Source organism: Canis lupus, chromosome 37 (assembly GCF_003254725.2).
Source record: "Canis lupus dingo isolate Sandy chromosome 37, ASM325472v2, whole genome shotgun sequence".
Lineage (NCBI taxonomy): Eukaryota > Metazoa > Chordata > Mammalia > Carnivora > Canidae > Canis > Canis lupus.
The window spans coordinates 7,915,886-7,927,082 of record NC_064279.1 but is presented as its reverse complement, the minus strand read 5'-3'; the positions used below and the strand labels follow the sequence as shown (position 1 = coordinate 7,927,082).

The following is an 11,197-nucleotide window of genomic DNA, read 5'->3' as shown; positions in this document are numbered from 1 at the left end:
ACAAGGGCTATCATGTCTCCATGTGGTCCGTCCTTTGGAGAAGGAAACTCCTGCAACTGTTAAGCTCAAACCCTTGGGGTGGTTCTCTTTGCCTAGTCAAAACCTTTGCCCATTTCCTTTGTTTATTATTTCTTTTCTGCTTAAAACCCTTGTCATTAACTGACAACTGGTATCCCCATAAGCCTTTGTAGCTCCTCTGGCAGGAGACAAACTTACTTCACACTCCAGGTGGTCAACTCCTACAACCAGTAAGCCCACAGCTTTTTATCAATGCACCCAAAGCGTGTAGACATTATGCCTACAAAAAAACAAATATCCAGTGAACTCCTACTGAACCAACTTGAACAAACAGAAAGACAAGCCTTCCTATACTATTACACATAAATGACTAATTGTCTTGAGAGACAAAAAGGATTTCCATAACTCCTGTTTCTTACTTAGAATCCCCCAGAAGTTCTCCTAGAAACCTTCCTCAGGACCTGCCTGTGTTTTGTCAGGGCTCCCAGAAAACCTGCCTCTTGGACACCTGTTCCCACCTGCTCCTACCGTTCTGTGCCAATCTTCTCCCAACACATATGGGCACCGTTTTTCTCACTAAGAAGGACTAGTGCCTCCAGGTGTCAGTTGCTGAGTATAACGATTGAATAACGTCTCCCAGTATTCATGGCTACCCATAACCTCAGAATGTGAGCTTATTTGGCAATAGGGTCTTCACAGATATAATTTGTTAAGAATTGTGAGGCGAAATCATCCCAGATTTATGGTGGGCCCTAAACCCAGTGACTGGTGCCACATAAGTATAGAGGTAAAGTGATGCAGCTACAAGCCAAGAATGCCAGAGATTGTTAGAAGCCTTGATTTCAAAGTTCCAGCCTCCAGAACTACAAGAGAATAAATTTCTGTTGTCTTAAGCCACCCAATTTGTAGTATTTTGTTACAGCCTCCTTGGGACACTAATATATGAAAGACAGTCAACCTAAACAGGCCCAAACCTGCCCTTCACATTATGCCACTGTTCTGAAATGAAACAATTCTTTATCAAATAAAATGCTAATGACCTCTAAGGTGATTAGCTTAGTCAGTCTTGGTCACACATTGAAATCATGTAGAAATCTTTTTACAGGTGAGTTTTATGCTAAACTAGCCTCTGGGGGTGGGAGAGGCATCGATTTTTTTTTTTTTTTTGCATCGATTATTTTTTAAGGCTCTCTTCTGTGCACCTTTCATATTTGTTTCCATTTCACAAGCTAAGGAATAGAATCTTTTAATGGATTATATCTAGTGATGTCTCCACTAATTTGCTTCCCTCATGTCACATCATAGAAAATGTGATAAAATAATGGGGATCCACAGAAGAAGTCATGCCCCAGTGACCCTTGCCATTATCCCTTATAGCACAGGCACTCAGTGAAAAAGACACCACCGATGATGGTTTTCATCTCCAACACGAATTTTACAGTCAAGATGGCTGAAAATAAACCCTTCCATTTCGAAGCTTACATATGCAGAGTAGTTCTTTATTATACTACGATGTCCATGTTGTTGTTGATGTGTGTGTGAGCATATGTGTGTAGGTTTGTGTATTCCATTTACAGTTATTCCATTCCATTTACAGTTTAACTTATTTTCTTTCTCCCTTCCTTTTGTGTCTCTTCTGCCTCGCTATACAAAAACCTCCAATCACAAATACTTCCTTAGTGAAGAGGCATTGTTTGCCTTCCCATCTCAAGTATATGCAACAAAGTCATCTCAGTAGTCATACTGCAGCACAATGCATCCAAAAATAAATATTAATAAAGAAGATGGCTTTCAATCTCAAATATAGAGCAAACCTTCTTAAAGAAAAAAGCTAGTAGTGTCCTTGGTGATAGAGTTGCCTGTTGCCATGGAAATGAGTACAGAAATTCTATGACGTTTCCCAGGGCCACAGGAGCTAAGTGGAAAGCAAGCCTTTTAGACACCAACCTCATTTTCATAGATTTACCTGGTAAAACTCTGGGTAAGGGAAAACTCAAGATGTAAAGAATACAGCAGTACTCCATTATGTGGCTCAGAAGTTAGTGTTAGTTTTAGCTGGTACACAAACTGCAGAAAAGCAAAATGAGAGAAAACAACAGATCACCTAAATTTTAATACCATTAAATTCTGAAGTATAAGGCAGCAGGTAACAAGAACTCTCAAGATGCCAGGAGACCCATTCATTTGGGGAATATAAAAAATAGTAAAGGGAATAAAGGGGAAAGGAGAAAAAATGTGTGGGAAATATCAGAAAAGGAGACAGATCATGAGAGACTCCTAACTCTGGGAAACGAACTAGGGGTGGTGGAAGGGGAGGTGGGCGGGGGGTGGGGGTGACTGGGTGACGGGCACTGAGGTGGGCATTAGACGGGATGAGCACTGGGTGTTATTCTATATGTTGGCAAATTGAACACCAATAAAAATAAATTTATAAAAAAAAAGATGCCAGGAGACCTCTCATTTGCATGTCACTATGCCACAGAGAAGTAGCATTAAACTTTGTGGTTCACATGATCATAGTACCTATAATTCCCAGAGTAGTGACATCATTGCCGACCTGCATGGGCATTTTGTCCTAATTTGGACTTCAAATAAGCTCCCAAGGACTTAGCTGACTGGTCCTGCTGCAATAGAAACCAAAGCCATTGTGACTCATCTTGTCTCTATTCTTTACCATGAAACCATGTTCCTAGGTCAAGAGGAAAGCCTGCTCCATAGCCCATGGTGGCTGTGCAAGAGATCATCAAAGGATAGCCTTGTTTGTAAGACCGGGCTATCGCTGGCCAACTCCCCCTACCCCGTCACCAGCCTGCACTTCTTAGGAAAGCTCATCCTTTCCAGATATCATGTAGAAACAGCCCAAACTCCCAATCTTCAACCATTTTTGACCTGTAAAGATGACAAAAGCTCTTATGGTCAACCTGATATATTATTATTCTATAAGCCTCTACTTAGAACGCAGATATTAAATACTTTGCTATAAAGAATATGACATGGTTTCGGATTTATTTAAGTAAGTATGGCTGGAGGGGTGCCCGAGTGGCTTAGTCAGTTAAGCATCTGACTTTGGCTCAGGTCATGATCTCTGGGCCCTGGGATGGAGTTTACATTCATCTCCAGGCTCACCAGGGAGTCTGTTGTCCCTCGGCTCCTCCCTCCTATTCATGCTTTCCGTCTCTCCCTCTCTCCCTCTCAAATAAATAAAAAAGATCTTTCAAAAATTAGATAAATAAATATGTATAGATAGAACTATACCTCCTAGCTGTGCTGGATCTAATGTGTGTAAACTATGGTCTCCCGGAGAACTCACTTCCCCCCTTGAGCTACAGAGAGGCCTTCCTTTACTTACTGGGCTAGAGGAACAAGGCCAGGCAAGGGCGGCTCTGAGAAGGGTGGCAAGTGTCTTCTTTCAAGGCATCGTCCTCGGGTCAGGTCTTTGAACAGATCCTGGAAAGGGAGGGCAGCTTTCTTCCACCCTATACCAAGAGGAAGAAGCTACGGCTGCTGGCCCAGAGTTCAGAAGGATCTGGAGTTTCAAGTTTCTTTGAACCCATCCACCCATCTGTTCCCATGCCAAGTGGTCCTTATCAGGGCCCTCATGTTTGTATAGGAAACCTGGCCCACCTGCTCATTCAGTCTCCGCCCTCCTGTGGAGGCGTGATTTTCAACTCAGTCTTCTCTGTGGTCTCATGAGCAGAAAATCTCTTTAAGTGCTGCTGTGAAGGACCTTTGACTGTTATGGTTCACTCTGAGTAGACAATGGCTAAACTGAGCCTGTTGTTTTTGTTCTTGAAGATTTCCCCAGCCAGTGCCATAATCCATTTGCTAATACCCCATACCATTCAGGTGCTAACTATTTTACTAACAACTACTTCACTTCCCATCTGTATCCCATCCTAATCTACAGCAAATGACTCTTTTTTACTATGATCCTTCAGCATGCCGCAGGTTATCGTGAGGAATCCTCCACTTACCACCAGCAATAGATACTTGTTGCTATTTGGCTAGTAGTGATTGTTCTAGAATAACATCGTGAAGGTCCACTCTGTAGACCTAATCCCTGATACCAACTAGCTTATTCTGGGTTCCCTGCAAATCAGTGACTGAGACAGGACTTGTGTGTAGGTAGTTTCTTTAGAAGCAGATTCCAGGGAAGAGAAGTGAACCACCAGGAAGAAAAAGTTCTTTGCATATATTTTTATTGTTGCTTTATCAAACTATTTATTACCTTATTTATCTCTGTTTTCCCTTTTTGACTATAAACTCTCCGAGAATAGCTTTACCCATAATTTTTACCATTTTTTATTCAGAATGTGCCTTTTAATTGATGTTATACAATTGTCAAATTGACAGGATTTTGTTTATTTCTAAGCAGTACATAGAATAGTGGTGCGTCTTACAATTTATGGTGCCTGAGATCAGTGAAATGCGGTGCCCAGTAGGACAATATAGGTGTTCAATAATGCACTCAATAAATGTACCTACTACATAATAGATATTCAAAATAGTATTGAATCAGATTTTTGTTTGGTTCAGAGCCATGAATTTTTTTCTACTAATGAATTACCTTTCTCTGCTTTACATGAAAGCTTTCGTATTCACTCTGTCACACTTTTTGCCCAAGTTATCTGGAAGCCCAGAGCTAACTCTTACAGCCAATTAAAGTAAATTAGCTTCCTAACATTCACTAATGTTCACATTATTCCAATGTACCAAGTCCAAAAACAAGAGAAAGGAGATTATATTATTTTGATTAAATAAACATGAAAAACACCATCTACTCTTATTATAGAAGGAACAGCCTACTGTATTGAACTCGGGTCATAAAAGATCAGTCTTCTCTTCACAGAGATAGGCTATACAGAAACAGAAGAGGGTTTGAGAAGTTTAGTTTTAAAATGCAGAATTATTGGGCCTTAAAGAAGATCTCGGGGAAGATAAAAGAATTCCAGTATGAATCCTTTAGAAGCATTCAAAGATTTTCCTGAAGCAAAGTATACATGATCTTTCCTATGCAATTTCTGTTAATTAATTTATTATGTCGTACCAGTTGCCTTATAACCTTCATGAAACAGATATTTATAAGCTCTTTTCTATGTGCCAGACATTGTGCTAGAAGCCAGGCATATAGCGGTAAGACAGGTAAGGTCCATGTCCTACAGTGTTTATGTTTTCCTTAGAGAAGGCTGATAATAACAAAGAAATCAGCAAATAAACACAATGCTCAAAAAGTATAAATAGTGGGACACATGGGTGGCTCAGTGGGATAAGTGTCCGACTCCTGATTTCTGCTCAGGTCACAATCTGAGAGTCATGAGATGGAGCCCTGCATCAGAGCATCAGTGCCACACTGAGTATGGAGCCTGCTTAAGATTCTCTCCCTCCCTCTCACTCTGCCCCTCCCCCTCACTTGCATGCACTCTCTTCTCTCTCAAATAAAAAAAATATATATTCATATGCATGTATATAAACAGTGATGAGCCAGAGAATATTTGGGGACACTACTTCAGATTGTGTGGTCAGAGAAGGTGACATTTGAGTCCAAAATAACATGAAAAACACCAACCAGCCACTGGAAGAAAAATCCAGTGCAATAAGCTTTGTGGATTGGACGTAGAAATATACTGGCAGAGGAGTGGGCAGGAGATAAGGCAGGGTCTTAGCTCAGGCTACTAGAACAAATGCCATATAATGGGTGGCTTAGACCATGGGCAATTACTTGTCCCAGGTCTGGAGGCTGGGAAGTCCACAATCAAGGTTCCAGCCAGTTTGGTTCCTAGTGAGGACCCTCTTCCTAGTCTGCAGGTGTCTTCCTGCTGTGTTTTCACATGGTGGAGAAGAGTGAGCTCTAGTCTCTTTCTCTTCTAAAAAAAACAGTCCTAAAAAGAATAAAATAAAATATAAACAAATAAATAAAAACACAGTCCTGTCATGGGGGCTCTACCCTCATGATCTCATCTGAGCCTACTTAGCTCCCAAGGACTCACCTCCTCGTACTATCGCACTGGGCATCAGGGCTTCAACACATGACTTTGGAGGGGGCACAAACAGGGACACAGTCCATCAGAGCCAGTGGGGAGGCAGGGTCAGACCTTACAGATCATGAGGGTCACGCCTGTGAGTTTGGATTCAAAGCACAATCAGAATCTGTTTGAGGGTTTTAAACAGACATGAAGCACAATTAAATCAATTATATATATAATAATCTGTATATCATATATGTATGTCATATATATGTAGACACAAATGCATGTATACACATGCACACATGCAGGCATACACATACGTGTATTTTTTTTTTCATGAATTCTGACTACTGCAGAGAAAAAGAGACTAAAGTGTCTAGTTGGGAGCTATTTCAATAATCCTGGCAAGGCAATGGTGGATGGTAGGTGATAGAGGTAAAAGGAAGCAGGAAGATTCAGATTTTTGGATGGAGCTGGTGAGAGGAGTTGGTGATAGACTGGATAGAAGGGTGTGGGGGAAAGCATGGAATGGCGATGGCTCTCTGGGATTTGGGGCAACACGCTGGGGAGGCAGCGATGCCGTCCAGAATGAGCCAAAAGAATGAAGAAAGAACAGGTGATAAGAGGGGGTGGGAGTTGAGAAATCAAAACTTTCTTATGTGATAATTTGACTCTAAACCTCTCCTAGTCATCAAGGCAGAAAATAACTGCAGGCTTGTTTATACCTATAGAAGGAAATGAAGCATTATTCTGTACATTACAGCAGAGATGCATTGCCATTTTATAATTCCTTGCACATACCTTGAGGAAAGAACCTAATCTATTTGTCACTGACTGAAAAATGAGCTCATAATCCATAAAGTGTTATTCTATCTCTGTAATATATATTTTCACGATTATTTAGAAACTGTTCAAGAAAGAATTAATGAACAAGATTTTCTTTACTCAGAAATTTATTTGAAATCGCACAGGTGTCAAAATGTTCTCTACTTAAAAATTAGGGTAAAATCTACACCGTTAACAAATGAACAAACATAGAAACTGATTTAAAAGGCATATTCTTTTACAATTTGATTTTTTAAAGAGTAGACTTATAATTCCTTAAATTGTCACGTCGAATTCCTCCTCGTGACTAAATTGAATTGCTAGGAAAGAGAAATTAGTTGATAGTAAAGAAATCCATTGTGACATTTCAACTAAAAATAAAAAAAGGAAAAGCAAATCCTCCTAACCTGGCAACTGCTAAAATGCACAGTTTCAATGTGTGAAAGCCCTTTGTTTCACAATGAAGGGTGGTCTGCTGTCTGGCCCATGGAGCGGGCTCCAAGACACGGCTTCTCTGCAAAATAGAAGAATTAACCAGTTAGAAATATGAATGGTGAAAGAGCCAAATCAAATGAAAATAGTACAAGGGGAAAAGTGGATTTGACTTGGTGGAGGAGCAAGCCCAGAGTATTAGATGATTTATTTTTGTGTGATGCCCGTGAGTGAGATTTTTAAAAATTTTCCAAAAAGCTTAGTATTTCTCTTACATGAGAGGCTAATTGAAAATCTGAGCTCAGGAGGGCATTGATGAACAGATCATGGAAACACAGGAAAACATCCATTCCAGGGGGTGGTGGGAAAGCAGCGGGAAGACTGTGCAGAGAGAGAGACCTTTTCCCCTGTGTCCCCCCGTTGCTCCACCGGAAGGAATAAAGGTCCTCACAGGTACTGTGCCCTGCAACTTGCCCCACATATGATGACAAGGAGGCTAGAATATTGCAAACCCAATGTATTATTCAGGCTTTCTCACCAAAGTGGTAGGATTTCTACACTCTTCTGGCAGTACTGGGTTTTATAAAGATAAACCAGAACCCATGGGGTCTTGGATATGGGTACACTGATGAAGAACACTGTACAGAAAACCTAAAATCTGGCCTTTCCAATTATTTATACCATATGTGCTGACTAGCAGCCACTACATCTAAGTGAAACAGATAAAGGGAACTTTAAGAATATAGGACATTAATATTAGCTACTGAGCGAAATTTCTAGCCACTGAACAGTTACAGTGCCCTTGAGATTTTATTTGAACAGCATTCTTTTCCATCCAGCTGTGTCACATTGCTTTCCTTAGAGATAAGAAGTGCTGTACAATATTCTTATAAAAGCTACTGTTATTCTTTCCTATGTCAATGGTTTGTTTTACCCAACAAGTAATTATGAATTCCTTGTTAAGAAATGCTGAAGTCCGTGGCTGCATAAGTAACAGACAGATAAAAAGGACTATTAAGCATTGTGCCAGGAGTTGTTAGTATGTTTTCGTGACCCTAACATCGAAGCATTTATACATTATATTTTGTAAAGAGACTATGGAAGAGATGACAATATTTGTATGGCATATCTGTAAATAGACAACTGCAAACACCAAATGTCAACATGCCAGCATCAAATCTGCCAATCTCCAAACAAAATACATATATTAATATATATTCATATATATTCCAACATATCCAAATATACACTCAGATTATGGCCTGGGGAAATTAAAGGAGTTTAGAAAGGATTTAGAGCCTGAAAGTCCACTTATGCCTCATGCCACCAGGATGCCAATAACCTGTTCACCGTAGTGAAAATATGCAAAAAAAAAAAAAAAAAAAAAAGAAAAGTAATCCCCTCCATTGCATCCTTGGAGCTTCCTTGGCTTTAAGCTGAAATTGACTATGAACTACACATATTTTGGATGAGTTTCTATTCCAGTTACTTTATCTTATTGACAAGGTACTGCTAAATAGCTGTAGAGGAATGAAAAGTCACCAAATCAAGAGCCAGTAAGTAGAACTCCTAGGGTCCCATAGACGAAGAAATATGTCTGGGTTTCCCCAAACGCCAAATGAGGATTATAAAGCCTCTCACAAAAACATAATACTGTTGCAAAACAAAGCACTGTACCACTTAGGAGTGAAATCCATAAACCATGTCAAACCATTCATTTTTATTACCATAAGTTGTGTTCTCATTAGGAGCACTTGAGATTTGACTTAGTCTCAAGTCCTTTACTCTAAGATAACCAGATCACTAAATAAGTAACATTAGGTCCTTCAGGTTAAGACAATAAATTTAGTTCTTCACTTGAATTTTAAGTAAGCACTTTAGTAACACCCAACCTAAACGCGAAGAATAAGGTCATGTCATTTCTTTTAAAAAAAAGAAAAGTTTGACTAAAATATGGCAAGAGTAATCAGAAAAGTAAATCAATATGACTGTATATGTGGTAGAAATGGTGCTGCGTGACTTACAAAGCTAGGTCATAAAAGGTGATATGGCTTTGTCCTGGCTGGCTCTCTCAAGGGACACCCACCCTGTGAGAAAGCCCAGGCCACGTGCAGAGGCTCTTTGTAAGTCTTCCAGCTGAGGTCTCAGCCAGCACCAACTCCTGGCCCTGGGTGAGAATGGGTCTTCAAATGATTCCAGCCCCTGGCCTTCAAATCATCCCAATTGACACCGAGTAGGACAGAGATGGGTACCCCCCATTTAAGCCCTACCTAAATTGCAGATAGGGGAACAAAATGAATGGGCTCCATTCTCTAAATGGGGAGGTTTGGGGGCAGTTGGTTATGCAGCAATGGATAACTGAACAGTCTCTCAGCCCTGGTTTCCCTTCTACTGGAAATAATATCGATCCCTAAGACAGTTTTGAGAACTAAATGAGCTGACGCATGTCAGCTCTTAGTATGTGGCACATAGAACATAGGGCAAGTGCTAACTATTAAAGATGGGATCAGGGACGCCTGGGTGGCTCAGTGGTTGAGCATCTGCCTTTGACTCAAGGTGTGATCCCGGGGTCCTGAGATCCAGTCCCACGTCAGGCTCCCTGCATGGAGCCTGCTTCTCCCTCTGCCTATGTCTCTACCTCCCTCTCTCTCTCATGAATAAATAAATCAAATCTTAAAAAAAAAAGATGGGATCAGAAGATAGATCATAAGGGGGAAAGCTGTCTGAAAGCCAAGCAGGAATTTAAATAAAGAGCTGGATAAGATAAAAAAGAAATGCTTTGAAATGAAAAATGTGATCAAATATTAAGCAGCAGTATCGACAATATACAATATGGAATTTTTTTTTTTTTGTAAAGGAAAGTCACAAAAAGCCCTCCCAGGATTCGCAGAAAAGTATCATGATTAGAGAAAAGAAGAAGAAAAGATCTGATGATGATAAGGCCAAATGCTGTTCCTAAAGAGACTAAAGCAGTGACAAAAGCAAATATGTTCCTAAACACACATATGCACACACAACACATGCTGGAAAATGCAAAAATAAAGCATTTATAAGCTAAAAAGTCACCTAATTCTACGAACTCACTATTTCCCAAATAAAAATAAAATTGATTGTTATCTGAAAATATACAAAGTCCTGAACATCAAGGAAAAAAAAAAAAAAAGCAAACATACAGGCAGTGGTAAAATTAACTTGTAAATGAAAATAAGTAGGGATCCCTGGGTGGCGCAGCGGTTTAGCGCCTGCCTTTGGCCCGGGGCGTGATCCTGGAGACCCGGGATCGAATCCCACGTCGGGCTCCCGGTGCATGGAGCCTGCTTCTCCCTCTGCCTGTGTCTCTACCTCTCTCTCTCTCTCTCTCTCTGTGTGTGTGACTATCACAAATAAATAAAAATTTAAAAAAAAAAAAAAAAAAAAAGAAAATAAGTATAGCTGCCTCAAAATTATTATTAATTTAGAGATATTTGCTTTATTGAGGTATAATGTCATACAAGCTCTATTATTTAAAGCATACAATTTAATTACATTTTGTTTTATGTATAACCTGTGAAACCATCACCACAGCCAAGATAATGAACATATACACCCTCCCTGAAAGTGTCCTTGTGCCACTTTGAGCCCCCACACCCCCACTGTCCCCAGGTGACCACTGATCAGTCACGATTCATTAGTTTGCACTTCCAAACATTTATATTATTGGATATGCAGTACGTACTTTTTGTCTAACCTCTTTTACTTGTTCTAATTATTTTGAGATTTGGCAGTTTGTGTCTTCCAAGGAAGTTGTAGAATTCACAGGCCTAAACTTTTCATATTCCCTTCTTTTCTAGTGCAGATATTAACTGCTATAAATCTCCCAAGAATGGCTCTAGTGTTGTTCCATGAAGTTTGATGATTTGTCACTTATGTTCAAAATACCTTCTGAGTTCCTTTTTTATTTCTTTTTTGACTAATGA

General features: G+C 39.9%; 1 long non-coding RNA gene across 2 annotated transcripts; it reads left to right on the top strand.

Moving 5' to 3' along the window:
- Positions 1 to 1,903: 1,903 nt before the first annotated feature.
- Positions 1,904 to 3,005, top strand: LOC112656764 (uncharacterized). 2 transcript variants are annotated; one of them, XR_003134672.1, is made up of 2 exons: positions 1,904 to 1,999; positions 2,712 to 3,005. It is a non-coding gene; the product is annotated as an uncharacterized LOC112656764 (long non-coding RNA). The 2 variants fall into 2 exon arrangements; XR_003134673.1 differs by having other exon boundaries at positions 1,929 to 2,164.
- Positions 3,006 to 11,197: the final 8,192 nt, after the last annotated feature.